The sequence below is a fragment of the Chlorocebus sabaeus genome, chromosome 16 (assembly GCF_047675955.1).
Source record: "Chlorocebus sabaeus isolate Y175 chromosome 16, mChlSab1.0.hap1, whole genome shotgun sequence".
In the NCBI taxonomy this organism is placed as follows: domain Eukaryota; kingdom Metazoa; phylum Chordata; class Mammalia; order Primates; family Cercopithecidae; genus Chlorocebus; species Chlorocebus sabaeus.
Genome location: NC_132919.1, coordinates 61,591,184 through 61,610,372, shown reverse-complemented (window position 1 = coordinate 61,610,372; position 19,189 = coordinate 61,591,184). Strand labels below are relative to the sequence as shown.

At 46.3% G+C, this 19,189-nt stretch overlaps 1 long non-coding RNA gene and 1 pseudogene across 1 annotated transcript in view; both read left to right on the top strand.

Moving 5' to 3' along the window:
- Positions 1-2,534: 2,534 nt before the first annotated feature.
- The window catches only part of LOC103243185 (uncharacterized), a 53,218-nt gene continuing 36,563 nt past the window's right edge, over positions 2,535-19,189 (top strand). Inside the window, exon 1 of the long non-coding RNA XR_012088860.1 lies at positions 2,535-8,982. This is a non-coding gene — a long non-coding RNA (uncharacterized lncRNA). The remainder of the gene's footprint in view (positions 8,983-19,189) is intronic.
- Positions 13,045-19,081, top strand: LOC103243183 (tropomyosin alpha-3 chain pseudogene; annotated as a pseudogene).

Sequence of the window (19,189 nt, the reverse complement as noted above, 5' to 3'; positions counted from 1 at the left end):
GTCCTGCGTGTAAGCTTGCCTTGGAACAAACTTGGCTCACATCGAGTCTGGCTCTTCTACTCAGTGTAGTTTTTAAAAAGAGACCTCTTTGACCTGAAAGTCAAATGAAGGAAGAAGAAGAAGGAGGAAGGAAGAAAGAAAGAAAAAGAGGGCCAGGCACAGTAGCTCATGCCTGTAATCCCAGCACTTTGGGAGGCTGAGGCGGGCAGGTCACTTGAGGCCAGGAGTTCGAGACCAGTCTGGCCAACGTAGTGAAACCTCATCTCTACTAAAAATACAAAAATTAGTGGGGCATGGTGGTGGGCGCCTGTAGTCCCAGCTACTCGGGAGGCTGAGGCAGGAGAATTGCTTGAACCCAAGAGGTGGAGGTTGCAGTAAGCTGAGATCACGCCACTGTACTCCAGCATGGGTGACAGAGTGAGACTGTCTCAAAAAAAAAAAAAAAAGGAATGAATTAATGAAAGAAAAAGAGACCTCTTTGGGTCCAACCTGGGGTTTGGCTGCAGCTGTCCAGCTTCTTCTAACTGGTGATCAAGACGCCTTGTAAATTGTAAACATAAAAATGAGTTAGAGACTTGGTGGTTTCTCAAAGAGTTGAACATAGAATTGCCAAGTGACCCAGTAATTTTGTCCTGGGTATGCCCCCAAAATACTAAAAAGAGTTGAAAACAATGTTCAAACAATAACTTGTATACCCACATTCATGGCAGCACCGTTTATAGTAGCCAAAAGATTAGCTGGCCGCAGTGGTTCACACCTGTAATCCAAACACTTAAGCCAGGAGTTCAAGAGCAGCCTGGGTGACATGGTGGAACCCTGTCTCTACAAAAAAAAATATAAAAATTAGCTGAAAGTGGTGTGTGCCTGTGGTCCTAGCTACTCAGAAGGCTGAGGTGGGAAAATCGCTTGAGCCCAGAAGGTGGAGGCTGCAGTGAGCCGAGATTGCACCACTGCACTTCAGCCTAGGGAACAGAGCCAGACCCTGTCTCAAAAAAAAAAAAAAAAAAAAAGCCAGATGTGGTGGCACACACCTGTAGTCCCAGCTACTCAGGAGGCTGAGGCAGAAAGATTGCTTGAATCCAGGAGCTCAAGGCTACAGTGAGCTACGATCATGCCACTGAACTCTAGTCTGTGTGACAGAGCGAGATCCTGTCTCTAAAAAACAAGACACAGAGGGGAACAACAGACACTGGGACCTACTTGAGGGTGGAAGGTAGGAGGAGGGAGAGGATTAAAAAAAAATACCTGGCCGGGCATGGTGGTTCACACCTGTAATCCCAGCACTTTGGGAGGCCAAGGCAGGCGGATCACCTGAGGTCAGGAGTTCGAGACGAGCTTGGCCAATATGGCGAAACCCTGTGTCTACTAAAAATACCAAAAATTAGCCAGGCATGGTGGGGCATGCCTATAATCCCAGCTACTCAGGAGGCTGAGACAGGAGAATTGCTTGAACCTGGTAGGCTGAGGTTGCAGCGAGCCCAGATCACGCCTTTGTACTCCACCCTGGGCAACAAGAGCGAAACTCTGTCTCAAAAAACAAAACAAGGCCGGGCGTGGTGGCTCAAGCCTGTAATCCCAGCACTTTGGGAGGCCGAGGCGGGTGGATCACGAGTTCAGGAGATCGAGACTATCCTGGCTAACATGGTGAAACCCCGTCTCTACTAAAAATACAAAAAACTAGCTGGGCGTGGTGGCGGGCGCCTGTAGTCCCAGCTACTTGGGAGGCTGAGGCGGGAGAATGGCGTGAACCCGGGAGGCGGAGCTTGCAGTGAGCCGAGATCGCGCCACTGCACTCCAGCCTGGGAGACACAGCGAGACTCCATCTCAAAACAAAACAAAACAAAACAAAACAAAACCTGTCGCATACTATACTTATTACCTGAGTGACCAAATAATCTGTACACCAAACTTGAGATGAGCAGTTTACGTACATAACAAACTTGCATGTGTACTCCTAAACCTAAAATAAGAGTTTAAAAAACCCCACAACAACAACAAGGGAATAACCAAAAGATGTCCAAATGTCCATCGATGAATGAATGGATAAACAAAATGTCATATATCTATGCATTGCAATTATTCAGCCATACAAAGGAATGAGGTGCTGACACGTGCTACCATATGAATGAACTTTGAAAATAGTAGGCTAAGTGAAACGAAAGGCCACATATTATAAGGTTCCACTTACGTGAAATGTCCGGAATAGGCAAATCCATAAAATAAGACAGCAGATGAGATGAGGGAAGATGTGGGGAGACTGCTTAACGGTGCAGAGTTTCGTTTCGGGATGACGAAAATGTTTTTGGAAATAGATAGTGATGATGGCTGCAGAACATTGTGAATGTACTAAATGCCACTGAATTCTACACTGTAAAATCGCCACATGATGAATCTTATGTTATGTGAATTTTGCCACAATAAAACAAATGAATTGGGGGAAAAATAAATATATATTATGTATTTATGATATATATACTACAAATATTTTTATTTTATTTTATTATTTTATTTTATTTTTCCAAGACAGAGTCTTGCTCTGTCACCTAGAGCTAGGGTGCAGTGGCATGATCTCGGCTCACTGCAACCTCTGCCTTCCGGGTTCAAGTAATTCTGTTGCCTCAGCCTCCTGAGTAGCTGGGATTACAGGCGCTGCCACCATGCCCTGCTAATTTTTGTATTTTTAGTCTGCCTTCCAGGTTCAAGCAATTATCCTGCCTCAGCTTCCTGAGTAGCTGGGATTACAGGCACCACCACCATGGCCGGCTAATTTTTGTATTTTTAGTAGAGACGGAGTTTTACCATGTTGGCCAGACTGGTCTCGAACTCCTGACCTCGTTATCTGCCCACCTCAGCCTCCCAAAGTGCTGGGATTACAGGCGTGAGCCACCGTGCCCAGCCAGAAAAATATTTTCTGTAAAAAGTCATTGGCATTTAAGGTTGAAGTGCTCACAGTGTGCAACATTCAAAGAATGAAAGTGCCATTGTGTTTATTTCAAAATAATACTGACAACTGAAATTCTTTGCAACAGAAGGAAATCTAGCAGTTGCTTCAAGTTACATTGTAATCATAATAATGATATTTTAATTTTCAGGTATATTGTTTTGTAACTTTAAAAAAATCCAAACTTTTTAAGGGAGTATAAAGTCTGCTAGTTAGAATTGAATCTGCTGGATGCTGTATTTCCAACGGACCCAGATGTGAACTCATTGGAAGCATCTGTTTTGTTGCTAGCCCGTTAATCCATATGCAAATGGATTGAGATGCCCTGTGGAGCTGTGATAAAATAGTTGCAGCAGTTGATTAGTTGCAATGTTCGTTTCTTTCTGGAAACTCAGTTTAGTGTCAGTCTTGCAAGATAAATAATTAAAGGTGCGACTGAAAAGGAAATACATTTCAAAATAGCTTTTCTCCTCTTGTCACCTTAGAAAGAAACAAGCTCTTTCCAACAATACTGCCAGTCTTGAAATCTATTTCTAACTCTTCTGGAAAGATAGGCTTCTTATAGTTACAGTTTATTTTCAATTAAAAAAAAAAAAGGTCTTACTTTGTGCCAAATAACTTTGGGCTGTTTACAAAAATCAGAATCATCCACAAAGGACAAAAAATATGTCACCCACAGACATATTCAGAAGAATGTGCCAAAGGCTGTAGGAACAGTTCCAAAAGAGGAGTTAAAAAAATTTTTTTTGATGGGAAATATAATTTAAATAAGTGTTTCCCCTGCCAAGTAGTAGTGACTACTCACTACTCAGGATGGGACAACGCCCATTTACATATGTTTATTTAAAAATCCGTCACATTACTTGATGGTTAAACTTTGTGTTAATCCAACCTTCTTATTACGAAACTCTCTTTTGTTTCACCATCAGTACAAAATAGGTGGATTCTAACCCTTCCTTACAGATAAAACAGGCGTAGACTTTTCTTACTTTCTGTAGGGAAAGGAAGGGAATTCCCAAGCCCTCCCAAAATACAAATCCCTTGCATTTGTGTCATGTTTTAAATGCCTCAAAGCACTTTGACCTACTTTATCTCATTCTCTACTCACAGTAACCTGACTAGGAACACCCAACATTAACCTCGCTCCCATTGAGCAAATGACTCTCTGAAAGCCTCATTCACTGTGGCCAGTTGCAGAGCTGGAACTGGAAGCTCCAGTGTTGTTTTTTTTTTTTTTTTTTTGGTAAAAGATAAGGTCTCACTCTGTTGCCCAGGCTGCAGTGCAGTGGCACTATCATAGCTCACTGTAGCCTCGATCCTCCCACCTCAGCCTTCTGAGTAGCTAGGACTACAGCTGTGCCCTACCAGGCCTGGCAAAATTTTTAAGTTTTAGTATGTTGCCCTGGTTGATTTTGAACTCCTAGGCTCAAGTGATCCTCCTGCCTTGGCCTCCCGCAGTGCTGGGATTATAGACATGAATGACTGTACTCTGCCCCAATGTTCTTGACTTTCTCTGTTGTTGTTGTTTTTTAAGAGTCAGGCTCTCACTATGTTGTTCAGGCTGGTCTTGAACTCCTGGCCACAAGCGATCCCCCCACCTTGGCCTCCCAAAGTGCTGAGATTACAGGCATGAGCCACTATGCCTGGCCCTCCGTGCTCTTTTTGATGTACCAAAATTGCCGTAGTGCCCAGAATGCTCAACTGTATGAATTTCAAACCTGAGACAAGTAGCTAACTGGACTTAACCTCCAGGCACCATAGAGTTCAGTACTTTCTTTATTATTTTTCCAGCCTCTTTCAGGCTGACTGCCATCTTGAAGTTCCCCAGCTCAGATGGATCCTGGTAAGATGTTCTGTACTTTTAACTCAGGCTCTGGTTTGTAAAATATTCCAGGTGGCTGATGGAGAAATAAGAAAAGAAGAGCCAAACTTGTTTGTTTATTTGTATGATGCACAAGCCCCACACGTTGTTCACTTACCATGAGGTAGATGTAAAAAGAAAACCGTGTGTGTGTGTGTGTGTGTGTGTGTAATGAAATTTGGTGTTGCCTTTACCAGAATAAGCCTCTCATGTGGAAAATTTTGTATGAAACTAGACATGTGGAATCAAATTGTTGGTGGTTTTGTTTGTTGTTGTTAATAACGGAAAACATGACTTTCATTATTGGTTTTATTTTTCTCAGCCTCCAAAAGAGACCTATGGGCTGCTGTTGACCAGCTGAGACCTCAGCTCCCCCAAGGTCAGAAGCTGGTACTGTCTTAAAGGCACACTGGCACTCATAAAATCCTTCCACCTTGCTCACTGCATGAGAAAGGTTTAAGGGCAATCTCTTTATGTAACACTAATCACAAGGCTTTGCCCGTAAATCTGAGATTCGGAAACACTCAAAACATCGTGCTTACCCCCTCTCCTTTATTTTTACTTACAGCTTTTAAAGCAGAGGGATACGTTTTTAGTATTTTATTGCCTGTCAGTGCGCTGCCCCTTGCCAGAAATGGGTAACGATACTTTAAAATTATTTACGTATTTATTTTTATGAGACAGAGCCTCACTCTGTCACCCAGACTAGAGTGCAATGGCAAGATCATAGCTTACTGCAGCCTCCAACTCCTAGGCTCAAGGGGCCCTCCTACCTCAGCCTCCCAAGTTGCTGGGACCACGGGCCACCACATCCGACTAATTATTTTTTGTAGAGACAGGTTCTCACTTTGTTGTCCAGGCTGGTCTTGAGCTCCCGGCCTCAAGTGATTCTCCCACCTCGGCCTCAAAAAGTGCTACGACTACAGAGGAGAGCCACTGTGCCTGGCCTAAGGATGCTTGAACATAAATTCTGTTTCTCCAGTGAAGTTCAAGTTGGCAGTCTCAATTCATTCCTCCACGTGAAGATCTTCTGCTCGCAACCCGGCAGTAGGCACCAGTTTTCTTTCCCTCGGAACACTGGATTAGCAAGCTTGGACCTGCCCCTTCCAGCAACCACACTTCTGGCTAGCTTGCTCTGTCTACAGGTAGCATCACATGTCATGGCCTGTAGACCTGGCCTTTGCCTCAGTGCAGAATGCCAGGGCATGTCCGCTGGTTGAGTTTATCATTGAGCAGAAAGGGCTCAGAGGGTGCTGAGATGCAGTCCATGCAGCCTTTGTCAGACCATAACATGTGGGCTCCCAGTACAAACAGTATCATAAGTTTTCTTTAAACTCCTGTGTCAGCTGCTACAGAAAGGAAAGGCCTGCTCACGATAGCAGTCAGGGAAAGGTAGCAACTGCTGAGTCAGAATGACAGACTTAAAGGGCTTAGCAGATGAGGCACTGTAGCTGAGGTCCCTCATTTACTTTATTTATTTAGAAACAGGGTCTTGCTCTGTCACCAGGCTGGAATGTAGTGGTGAGGTCACTGCTCACTGCAGCCTTGACCTCCTGGGCTCAAATGATCCTCCTTCCTCAGCCTCCCAAGTAGCTGTGACCACAGGCACGTGCCACCATGCTCTGCTAATTTTTAATTTTTTTGTAGGGATGGGGTCTCACTATGTTGCCCAGGCTGGTCTTGAACTCCTGGGCTTGAGCAGTTTGCCCACCTCAGTCTCCCAAAGTGCTGGGATTACAGGCGTGAACCACTGCAGCTGGTCCTCATATACTTTAGTTATTAGCTTTCTCCTGGTTGTGGAAAAGTTATGCCAGGCCCAAGGAGGAGAAGAAGAGAAAATAAAAACAAAGGAAGGTGCTGGGTGTGTGGCAAGCAATTGTGTATTTGTGATTGTTTCCCCTTTCTTTGCTAATAAGCAGAACTATAATGGGAAAAACTCCCTTAAGATAGTGAGATACTGGGTGTGGTGGCTTATGCCTGTAATTCCAGCATTTTGGGAGGACAGGGTGGGAGGATTGCTAGAACCCAGGAGTTTGAGACCAGCCTGGGCAAACATGGCAAGGTCCCATCTCTATATCAAATATATATATGTGTGTGTGTGTATATATATGTATAAACACACACATATATATGTACATATATACATATACACACACACACACATATATATATATACTTTTAAGATAGCGAGGGAGTTGACTTCTGTGGAAACCAGTATGGATCATATCAGATTTTTTTTTTTTTTTTGAGATGGAATCTCACTCTGTCACCCAGACTGGAGTACAGTGGTGCGATCTCGGTTCACTGCAACCTGCGCCTCCCGAGTTCAAGAGATTCTCCTGCCTCAGCTTCCTGAGTAGCTGAGATTATAGGCGCGTGCCACCATGCCTGGCTAATCTTTGTATTTTTAGTAGAGACAGGGTTTCACCATGTTGGTCAGGCTGGTCTCAAACTCCTGACCTCGTGATCCGCCCGCCTCGGCCTCCCAAAGTGCTGGGATTACAGGTTTGAGCCACCGCACCCGACCCATATCAGATTGTTTGCTATTCTTTTGGTTTTCCAGAGAAGAATGCAGTACAGTGGGGAGAACCCCAGGGAGAACTCAGTTAATAGAAGAGAGCTTTGCCTTTCTTATCTGTAAACTGGGAGTTATACACACAGATTTATTGTAGGATTAGATTACAGAACCCCCAGACTCAGTGTTTGTCCATAAATGGGAGGTTTAGTTTTAGATTTTTTGAGGAAGGAACAACAAAATTTCTTTAAAAGCCCTTTGAAGGTTTAGCAATGTTGTTATTGTCAGAATGCTCTTGCTGTATCTTTACAAAGCCCTTCCTTCTGTGGTTTAAACATAGTTGCTCCCTTTCTCATGCTCAGGCTCACTCACAACCACAGGTGTGTCCCCAAACAGGATCTGTTTCTGGTGGAAAGGGCCTGATGCAGCAATAAGAAAAAAAAAAAAACATGGCCAGGCGCGGTGGCTCAGGCCTGTAATCCCAGCACTTTGGGAGGCCGAGATGGGCGGATCACGATGTCAGGAGATCGAGACCATCCTGGCTAACACGTTGAAACCCCGTCTCTACTGAAAAAACAAAAAAAAACAAAAAAAACTAGCCAGGCGACGTGGCAGGCGCCTGTAGTCCTAGCTACTCGGGAGGCTGAGGCAGAAGAATGGCGTGAACCTGGGAGGCAGAGCTTGCAGTGAGCTGAGATCCGGCCACTGCACTCCAGCCTGGGCAAGAGAGCCAGACTCCGTCTCAAAAAAAAAGAAAAAAAACCATGCCTATTTAGGGTTATATCCAGAATCTCAACTCTGAAGAGAGGAAGGATTTATTCCTACGAGCCTAAGGAATTACTTCTTCAGCCAGACAGAAAGCAGAGGTTCGAGTAGGGATGCTGGCACTGTACAGTAAGAGCAAAAGCTTTTATCTGAAGGGGTGGGGGCTTGTGCAAAAGGGGGAAGAAAAAGGAGCGCATTTTATATTCTTTTTTTTTTTTTTTTGAGACGGAGTCTCACTCTGTTGCCCAGGCTGGAGTGTAGTGTCATGATCTCGGCTCACTGCAACCTCTGCCTCCCAGGTTCAAGCAATTCTCCTGCCTCAGCCTCCCTAGTAGCTAGGATCACAGGTGTGTGCCACCATGCCTGGCTAATTTTTTTGTATTTTTAGTAGAGACAGGGTTTCACCATGTTAGCCAGGCTGGTCTCGAACTTCTGACCTCAAATGATCTGCCCGCCTCAGCCTCCTGAAGTGTTGGGATTACAGGCATGAGCCACTACACCCGGTCTGGGCTTTGTATTCTAATCTGGAAACTGGACATTATAATTTCAGAGGGTTTCGTAGGGGTTATATAAAAGAGCAGGCTATCCATGTTACCACATTTTCTTCTAGCAAAGTGCTCATTGTCCAGTTGATGGACTGGTATCTATGCCATCAAGGTCATGGGCAATGGGGGGTGCCTCGTGGGCATGAATGTGGATGAGTCAGCCCGCCCGCCCATGCTCTGTGCACTCCTTCACCCCCAGCAGCTGCCACTGGACAGCCCTCAGGCCTAGGATGGGCACATCAGTGTTGCAGTCCTCCCTCAGCACAGCCCTACACCCAGACCTTGGCCTGCTTGAATGAAGAGCCTTGGAGTTCCCCATACCCAGGGTTTGGTCTGAGGGGAAGTACAGGCTCTGGTAAGTCCCTTGGCCTTGCTTCATGTGTAGGGGTAGCACCAGGTGAGGGCCAGAGCAGGATCCTCTAAAGCTCAGGCGGGCAGGGGCCTCTGTTGCCTGGAGCTAAGAGTGGTACTGGCTGGGAAGACATAATGCAATAGCATCTAAATTGCCCCTGTTTGACAGGGGCTGAACGAGACCTCCAAGTTCCCAGACTCTGGAAGTGGATCCCAATGGGGACACTGAATGTTCAGCTGAAACACTGCCTTGAATTTATCCAGTAGCCAGAGTTTGGCAGGGGACTGTCTGTGCCCTTCCCGTGGGAGCCTGCTGAGGCTCCTGTGGTCACTCCCCTTCCCAAGGCTACCCAGGGCAAGAACCCAAAGGGCACTTTATAGAACAGCAGATATAAAATGCATTTTGGACTGTCCCTCAGTTATTCTGTCACCCTGGATTTCTGCTAAGGGAAGAGAGTTGTCCTCAAGGAGTTAAACACACTTCAAGAGGAGGTGAGAGTTCTGCCCTGAGGCAGGGTGTGAAGCCCCTAAGCCCCTTCCTCCATGATTAATGAGCTAAGCGTAGGCATTCAGAAGAGTGGAAGGTGCAAGGTGCTCAGATTTATAAAGATTAACACCTACAGGCTGGGCGTGGGCGCGGTGGTTCATGCCTGTAATCCCAGCACTTTGGGAGGCTGAGGAGGGTGGATCATCCAAGGTCAGGAGTTCGAAACCAGCCTGGTCAACATGGTAAAACCCCATCTCTGCTAAAAATACAAAAATTAGCCGGGCGTGGTGGTGTGTGCTTGTAGTCCCAGCTACTTGGGAGGCTGAGGCAGGAGAATCGCTTGAACCTGGGAGGGGAGGTTGCAGAGAGCAGCCTGGGGAACAGAGCAAAGCTCCGTCTCAAAAAAAAAAAGAAAAGAAAAAATTAACACCTACTGTCTTAGATGGTTTTCTAAGGATCACAGATCCACAGAGACTGGGGGCTAATTTGTTACAACAATTAAGGAATTGGGAAAAGGAGTGCTATTTAATTCCCCTTGGGACAAACAGTCTTCACCCAATAGACTCACCAAGGAGAGCAACATGAGTTCTGACGGAAAAGCTAAACAAACTACATACTTAACAATTTTATGTCTTGTTTCCTAATAGATTTGACCCTCAGTGGTCCTATTCTTAATTACTTAATCCTTGACATAAAAGAGGAAACAAATAATGGTAGTGATCACTTTATCAATAGGCAGAAACTATGAAGTATTTCTACAACGTCTTTCCCTCCATCCCTCAACCTAGTCTTCTCTTAAAATAACATTTTCCCTCTCCTTTCCTTTCCTTTCCTTTCCTTTCCTTTCCTTTCCTTTCCTTTCCTTTCCTTTCCTTTCCTTTCCTTTCCTTCCTCCTTCCCACCCGCCCTTCCTCTCTCTCTTCTCTCTCTCTCTCTTTCTCTCCTTCCTTCCTTCCTTCCTTCCTTCCTTCCTTCCTTCCTTCCTTCCTTCCTTCCTTCCTTCCGTCCATCCTTCTGCAGTGGCATGATCTTGGCTCACTGCAACCTCTACCTCCCGGGTTCAAGTGATTCTTTTGCCTCAGCCTCAGGGATTACAGGCACCCACCACCACGCCTGGCTAATTTTTATATTTTTAGTAGAGATGGGGTTTCACCATGTTGGCCAGGCTGGTCAGAATAACAACATTTTCTTAGGAAGTTTTTTTTTTTTTTTTTTTTGACAAATTACTGTCTTGGTTAATTTTATGTCCATTTAGTGCCAGCCATTTTTCGAGTTTCACCAGCAGTGGTAGAAAACACACAAAGCTCTCCTTGTTTTTGGTTTCCAGTCCATCTTGCCCCCATTCCTATCCTTTCCTTCCCCTGCCTCCCTCCCAGCTCTTCCTTCCCTAGTCTCCTTTCCCAGGCTGCTCAAGGTACCTTGCGTCTGAGGTTCTATGGCATCCTCACTTCTTTCCATCACAGCTCTTGTCACCCTAGATTGTAATTGTCCCCTTCCTTGCCTACCACACCAGAATAGGGGTTCAAGTAAGGGACACAGCTAACTTATTCTGTATCTTCAGCACCTAGCATGACATATAATAAAGGCCCAATAGTGTTTTTTAACATTTTTTACTTTTTTAGAGACTGCATTTTGTTCTGTCACCCAGGCTGGAGTGCAGCAGCACAATCACAGTTCACTGTAGCCTTGAACTCCTGGGCTCAAGTGATCCTCCTGCCTCAGCCTCTCAAGTAGCTGGAATTACAGTTGTGCACTATCATACCTGGCTAAGTTTTAAATTTTTTGTAGTGACGAGGTCTTGCTGTGTTGCCTAAGCTTGAGTGCAGTGGTATGATCACAGCCAGCTAGTTAAAATTTTTTTTTTTTTAGACGGAGTCTCGCTCTGTTGCCCAGGCTGGAGTGCAGTGGCATGATCTGCAAGCTCCGCCTCCTGGGTTCACGCCATTCTCCTACCTCGGCCTCCCTAGTAGCTGGGGCTACAGGCAACTGCCACCACGCCTGGCTAATTTTTTTTGTATGTTTAGTAGAGACTGGGTTTCACCATCTCATCCTAGCCAGGATGGTCTCGATTTCCTGTCCTCATGATCCGCCTGCCTCAGCCTTCCAAAGTGCTGGGATTACAGGCATGAGCCACCCCACCTGGCTAAACATTTTCTTTAGAGATGGGATCTTGCTGTGTTGCCCAGGCTCATCTTGAACTCCTGGCCTCAAACGACTTACCTACCTCAGCCTTCCAAAGCACTGGGATTATAGACGTGAGCCACTACGCCTGGCCAAGATGCAATAATTGAGCATAATTTAAATGAGTATGCATCATCTCCAGGCAGCCACCCTTCTTCCTGCATTTCTGAGGGTTGGGAGCTGGATTCTCTGTCCACCAGAACTATAGGGAACTAGGCAATGACTAGAAAAGAGACTTTTGGCTCATCTCTGCTTGTTAGAACCAGAGTCCTGGGTCTTACTGCACACTATGCTACCTAAAAATGAGTAAATAGGCCGGGTGCGGTGACTCACTCCTGTAATCCTAGCACTTTGGAGGCCAAGGAGGGCAGATCACGAGATCAAGAGATCGAGACCATCCTGGCCAACATGGTGAAACCCTGTCTCTACTAAAAATACAAAAATTAGCTGGGCATGGTGGCACATGCCTGTAGTCCCAGCTACTTGGGAGGCTGAGGCAGGAGAATTGCTTGAACCCAGGAGGCGGAGGTTGCAGTGAGCTGAGATCCTCTGAGATCTCACTGCACTCCAGCCTGGTGACAGAGCAAGACTCCATCTCAAAAAAGAAAAGGGTCGGGGGGTAAATAATACCACATTGTGGGCTATGAAGTGGATCTAATTAAGGATGTATGTATGTTGGGGTGGGTGTGGAAGATTGGGGCACAACAGCATACAACAGACATCAGTCTCGTAGCCCACTCACAGACGGGCGAGCGGGACAGTCACGTTTCCCTGTGTGGGCCAGGGTAAACCAGAACTTCAGCCATCTATATCAACAGCAGATACTTCATGGATGCCCTCCTGTCAGATGTGAGCTGGGGTCAGAAAGAAGTCAGCAGGCATTTTTAAATCCCAGCTCTGGCACCTCACACATCTATTGGTTCCCAGTCATGACCCACCTAAGTTCTTTGAGCATCGTTTACCTTATCTGAAAAATGGAGCTAATTATGCCCACACCTCAGGGTTACTGAAAGGGTTAAGTATGATAACATATGTAAAGCAGCTGGCGAAGTGCCTGTCCCATAACAGGAGTCCAGAAATAGTAGCCTTTGCTGCTAGGTAATGGAGATAAAAAATGGTAACAATGAGTTCGTAATATACATACGAAGATTTAAAAAACCAACACGAAGTTGCATATGCTGAGTTTTTGTTTTGTTTTGTTTTCTTTTCTTTTTTTGAGGCGGAGTCTTGCTATCGCCCAGGCTGGAGTGCAAGTGGCGCGATCTCCTCCGCTCACTGCAAGCTCCGTCTCCCGGGTTCCCGCCATTCTCCTGCCTCAGCCTCCCGAGTAGCTGGGACTACAGGCGCCCGCCACCTCGCCCGGCTAGTTTTTTGTATTTTTAGTAGAGACGGGGTTTCACCGAGTTAGCCAGGATGGTCTCGATCTCCTGACCTTGTGATCCGCCCGCCTCGGCCTCCCAAAGTGCTGGGATTACAGGCGTGAGCCACCGCGCCCGGCAAGTTTTAAAGAAGGTGTGCTGATCATTGCCTCAGGAATGCAGCGACCAGAGCACGGTTAATATAAATACAATGCGAGTCACTGTGTGGGCACCATGGCTGGGATCACCACCATCCAGGCGGTGAAGCGCAAGATTCAGGTTCTGCAGCAGCAGGCAGATGATGCAGAGGAGCGAGCTGAGCACCTCTAGCGAGAAGTTGAGGGAGAAAGGCGTGCCCGGGAACAGGGAGAGGCTGAGGTGGCCTCCTTGAACTGTAGGATCCAGCTGGTTGAAGAGGAGCTGGACCGTGCTCAGGAGCGCCTGGCCACTGCCCTGCAAAAGCTGGAAGAATTGGAAAAAGCTGCTGAGGAGAGTGAGAGAGGTATGAAGGTTATTGAAAACCGGGCCTTAAAACATGAAGAAAAGATAGAACTCCAGGAAATCCAACTCAAAGAAGCTAAGCACATTGCAGAAGAGGCAGATAGGAAGTATGAAGAGGTGGCCTATAAGTTACTGATCATTGAAGGAGACTTGGAATGCACAGAGGAATGAGCTGAGCTGGCAGAGTCCCGTTGCCGAGAGATGGATGAGCAAATTAGACTGATGGACCAGAACCTGAAGTGTCTGAGTGCTGCTGAAGAAAAATACTCTCAAAAAGAAGACAAATATAAGGAAGAGATCAAGATTCTTAGTGATAAACTCAGGGAGGCAGAGACCTGTGCTGAGTTTGCAGAGAGATCGGTAGCCAAGCTGGAAAAGACCATTGATGACTTGGAAGATAAACTGAAATGCACCAAAGAGGAACACCTCTGTACACAAAGGATGCTGGACCAGACTCTGCTTGACCTGAATGAGATGTAGAACACCCCAGTCCCACCCTGCTGCTGCTCCTCCCTCTGACCCAGACTCCGCCTGAGGCCAGCCTGCCTGAAGCTGCCCTTTAACTGAGGGCTGATCTTTAACTGGAAGGCTGCTTTCTCCTTTTGCCTCCCGCTCCTTCCCTGTGTCTTTTTCGCCAAACTGTCTCTGCCTCTTCCCCGAGATTCCAGCTGGGCTAGAGGCTGAGCACCTTTGGAAACATTTAAGGGAATGTGAGCACAATGCATAATGTCTTTAAAAAGCATGTGGTGATGTACACATTTTGTCATTACCTTTTTTGTGGTTTTGTAGCAACATTTGTAAAACATTCCAAATAATTCCACAGCCCTGAAGCAGCAATCGAATCCCTTTCTCACTTTTGGAAGGTGACTTTTCACCTTAGTGCATGCATATTCCCCTCTCTATAGGGGAGAGGAAAAGGTATAGGCCTGCCTTACTGAGAGCCAAGCAGAGCCCAGGGAGACTCCCCTGTGGGAAACCTCATTGCTCTGTACAAAGTACTAGCCAAACCAGAAAGGTGATTCCAGGAGGAGTTAGTCAACAACAAGAACAAAAAATGTGCTGTTCACGTTTTTTACTTTAAGATATCGTTGGATAATGTTATTTCTATTTTTTATTTTTTTCATTAGAAGTGACCAAATTAAGATGGTAAGACCTCTGAGACCAAAATTTTATCCCATCTTTACCCCCTCCCAACTGCTTACAGAGTGGATCTTGTCTCTCTTATGTTGAGGTGACCATGTAATTGCTTTCCTGCCTCCTTGAAAGAAAGAGATTGTGTTTTTGCCACTGATTTAAACCATGTGAAACTCATTACCCTTTTCTGGGTTTGAAGCTGCTGTCTCTAGAAGTGCCATCTCATTGTGCTTTGTATCAGTCAGTGCTGGAGAAATCTTGAATAGCTTATGTACAAAACTTTTAAAATTTCATAGTATTTTGAAACTTTGCTTCTTTGGGTTTGTGGCAGCCTGGCCACCCCATCTGGCTGTGACAGCCTCGGCAGTCCGTGAGCTGGCAGTTTGTTGATCTTTTAAAATTTCTTTCCCTACCCAGTCCCCATTTTCTGGTAAGGTTTCTAGGAGGTCTGTTGGGTGTACATCCTGCAGCTTATTGGCTTAAAATGTACTCTCCTTTCATGTGGTCTCTTTGGGGTCGATTGGGAGAAAGAGAAATCAATAGTGTGACTGTTTTAATACTGAATATTGATAAGTGACTTTTTGAAATAAAGAACCAGTCCCTCCAAAATATATATACACACACACACACGCACACACACACACACGCACACACACACACACACACATACACACACAATGCAAGCCCACCTAGATAATTTTAAATATTCTGGTAGCCACATTAGAAAGGTTAGAAGTCCAGGTGAGGTTTCTTAAAAATTAAAATTGTGTAAATAAAAATATTAAAAGAAAGTGAAATTGATTTTGATAATATTTTATCAAGTCCAATATCTCTAAGGTATTATTTCAACATGTAATCAATATAAAGATCATTTAAGAGATACGAGACTAAGTCTTCAAAATCCAGTGTGTCTGGCCAGACAAGGTGGCTCGTGCCTGTAATCCCAGCACTTTGGGAGGCTGAGGCAGGCAGAATACCTGAGATCAGGAGTTCGAGAGCAGCCTGGCCAACATGGTGAAACCCCATCCCTACTGAAAAATACAAAAATTGGTTGGTGCATTCCTGTGGTCCCAACTACTCCAGAGGCTGACCCAGAAGAATCATTTGAACCTGGGAAGTGGAGGTTGCAGTGAGCCAAGGTCGCACCACTGCACTCCAGCCTAGGTGACGGAGTGAGACTTCATTTCAAAAAATTGAAAAAACAACCACCACCACCAAAAAAAACCAGTGTGTCTGGAGGAAGAATTTTTTCTGAAAAAATGAAAGGGAAAGAAAGAAAAGAAAAGAAGAAAAGAAAAGAAAATCCAGTGTGTGTGTTTTACATTTGCAGCAATCTGAGTTCAGATGTGAAATTTTCATCAGAGATACTTCATCTGTATTTGGATTTCATAAAATTTGCAGTAGGAAAAGTAGATTCACAAAACCAAGCTGCTCCAAATGTGGTCACACAATTTCTAGTCAGAGTTAAGGATCAGTCTTAAAGTTAATTAAAATTAAATGAAATAAATTCCAATTTGTGACACTAGCCACATTTCAAGTGTTCAGTAGTTACCTGGAACTAGCAGTTATTTCCTGGGCTAGTCCATGGCAAGTGGGCAGGAGCCTTGAATGATTGGATATGAGGAAAGGAGTAGGGAAAGGCAGGTGGAATAGCCAGAGAGCTGGCATGCAGCTGGCGTGAGCCTGGGACAATGTGGAAGCCAGTTTGATTATTGGACCAACAAGCTGAGGCTGATGAGTCAGGGTAGAGTCAAATCGGGAAGGGTTTGGACCTCAGGTTATGAGGTTAGCATTTTATTCTGTCGTTAAACAGTAACCACTGGAATATTTCTTTTTTTTCTCTCTCTCTTTTTTTCTTTCTTTCTTTTTTTTTTTAGCTAGAGATCTGTCACCCAGGCTGGAGGGCAGTGGTGCCATCTTGGCTCACTGCAACCTCTGCCTCCTGGGTTCAAGCGATTCTCCTGCCTCAGCTTCCCGAGTAGCTGGGATACAGGCATGTGCCACCACGCCTGGCTAATTTTTGTATTTTTAGTAGAGACAGGGTTTCCCCATGTTGGCCAGGCTAGTCTCAAACTCCTGACCTCAAGTGATCTGTCTGCCTCGGCCTCCCAAAGTGCTGGGATTACAGGCATGAGCCACCACGCCCAGCCAACTGGAATATTTCTGAGCAAGGGGCAGGCAATGTGAGCACTGTTTTAGGTTAACTGTCTGGCACCAGTGCCTGTGAGGGGATGGAGAAAAAAGAGACACCATCCAGTGAGAGCAGGTTGGAGATGGCTGCAGTGGTTCAGGTATGTGGTGAAAGCACCTGGCTAGCATGTGAGCCAATAGAACCATTCAGAGACTTTATAAAGCCATACTCCAAAGGACTTAGAAACCAGCCAGGCTGTTTAGAGATAGCTCTTTAGAGGAAAGAGCCAGAGAGGGCAGGAAGCTTGGGGCCTACGTGTCTGGGAGACTGGGTGGACACTGAAAAGTTCAGTGAACCAGGGTGATTCTGTTGGTTAGGACATGACTCCCTAAGACAGATAACTGAACCCAGACCCTGGAATCTGTATTTTTTTAATGGGTTTTTAAAAAGTAAATGTAAAATGTGTAACACCCACCCCACCCTCTGAATCACAGTGACCCTGGACTTTGTCTCTGAGTTTGTTGAGAAACACTCCTTTGTTCTAGGGAACTCTTTGAGGTGCTGGGTCCAAATGGGATTCGAATTAAAGGCGCTTCATACTCAGCAGTGAGGGGAAAAGGCTAGAAGGCAACCCCTGGGCTCTCTGGCTTGCTATTTCTTACCCCGACGCCTTCCCTGGGAAATGCATTACTTCTAATGTGAATTTAGGTTTTGCTGTGCCTCATGGAAGAGGCTCTTCTGGGGAAATTGCTCCTCCCCTTCCCCTCAGCTTCCCTAATCTTCCACTCCCCTGAGTCTCGCAATGTCCAGTCGCTGCGCGCAGACAGTCCGGGTCAAAAGCAAGCCTCTTGGGACTCAGGCTGCTGGCACTCAGCGACTGACCCATGGACTGCACTTTCTGTTATGTGAAACAAGCCCAACACTGCCTTGTTCAGACATGTGAGGAGTGCCCGCCCTGGGTCGGGCACTGGGCTAGATGCTGGGAGTAAGAGTTTATGGGGTGATCACAGTCAACCTGGGCGAGGCAAATGTGTCACCCAGCTCCTACAGTGCTAAGTGCTCTGTGCCATGATGGGGGCAGGGACAGCTGCCCAGGACTCTGAGAGTAAGAACCAGCCTGGAGCTTGGCATGAGTTTCAAAAGAAGAGGAAGAGGCTGGGCATGGTGGCTTATGCCTGTAATCCCAGCACTTTGGGAGGCCGAGGCGGGTGGATCACCTGAGGTCAGGAGTTGGAGACCAGCCTGGCTAACACGGCAAAACCCCATCTCTATTAAAAATACAAAAATTAGCTGGGCATGGTGGCATGCACCTGTAGTCCCAGCTACTTGGGAGACCGAGGATCCCTCGAACCTGGGAGGCAGCTGAGATGGGGCCATTGCATTCCCGCCTAGGCAGCAGAGGGGAAGAAGATCATTCTGGGCTGGGGAACCACGTGGGGTAGAGACACAGAGATGTGGAATAATAATGCAAAGATAATAAGATGATGATGGCGCTTGTTGTCTGCTGAGCTCTTGCTGCATGCTGGGCACCGTTCAAGGGCTTCCCATCTATTAGCCTTCTCCTCATTGCTCAGATGGAAAAACTGAGCTCTGAGCAGTAAAATGCACTTGTCCAAGGTCATACTCAAAGAATGGTGCGCATTCAAACCCATAAAAGCCTGACTCATGTCCACTTCTTTAAGCAGCGCAGATCTGCAAACCACTGAGCGGCCTATTGGGAGCACCAGGGAACCCCACACTGGTCTACAAAACATTAGGTTTTATTATGGTTTTGATGAGTGGACCAAAGTCATGAAGTGGGGGTGTCATGAGGTACTCCCTATTTCTCATTGGAATAAACTGGAAGAACTGAACTTGTAATTCTGTGCAGGACATGAAGGGGATACTTAAGGTATTGTCATGGCTCTGCCCAGCCTGCAGTATGGAGCCAGCAGTGTGCGGACAGTCCCCGCCCCTCTCCCCCAGCCCCCAGCATGTCCCAGCAGCTTAGAGCCCCCTGGCTGGGTGGGTCTGGGCAGACGCTTCCTCCCGGAGCTGGCTGGGCACCGCTCCCAGACCCAGGCTTTTCTAGGTCAGGCAGTTCTATCTTCAGGCTGGCCCGAGGATACGGTTTGTGTAAACTGCAGACATTACAGGCGTGCTGTGTAAACACAGACTATCTCCCACTGCAGCTTTTCCTTTGGGGAGGCTTCCCCTCCAGTTGGGATACTGGATTCCAACTTCTTATCAACTTGTGCTTCCTATTCTGATATAAGGAAGCTATTAAAGTCCCTTTCCTGGTATTGCCTTGACCCCATCAGGACTTAACTTGTGTAGGAGCAAATGTCCTTTAGAGGAGAAGTTTTACACACACCGCCCCCCACCCCCCCAACCCATCCCCACACCCTCCACACACCCTCCCACAATCTGCCACACCCCC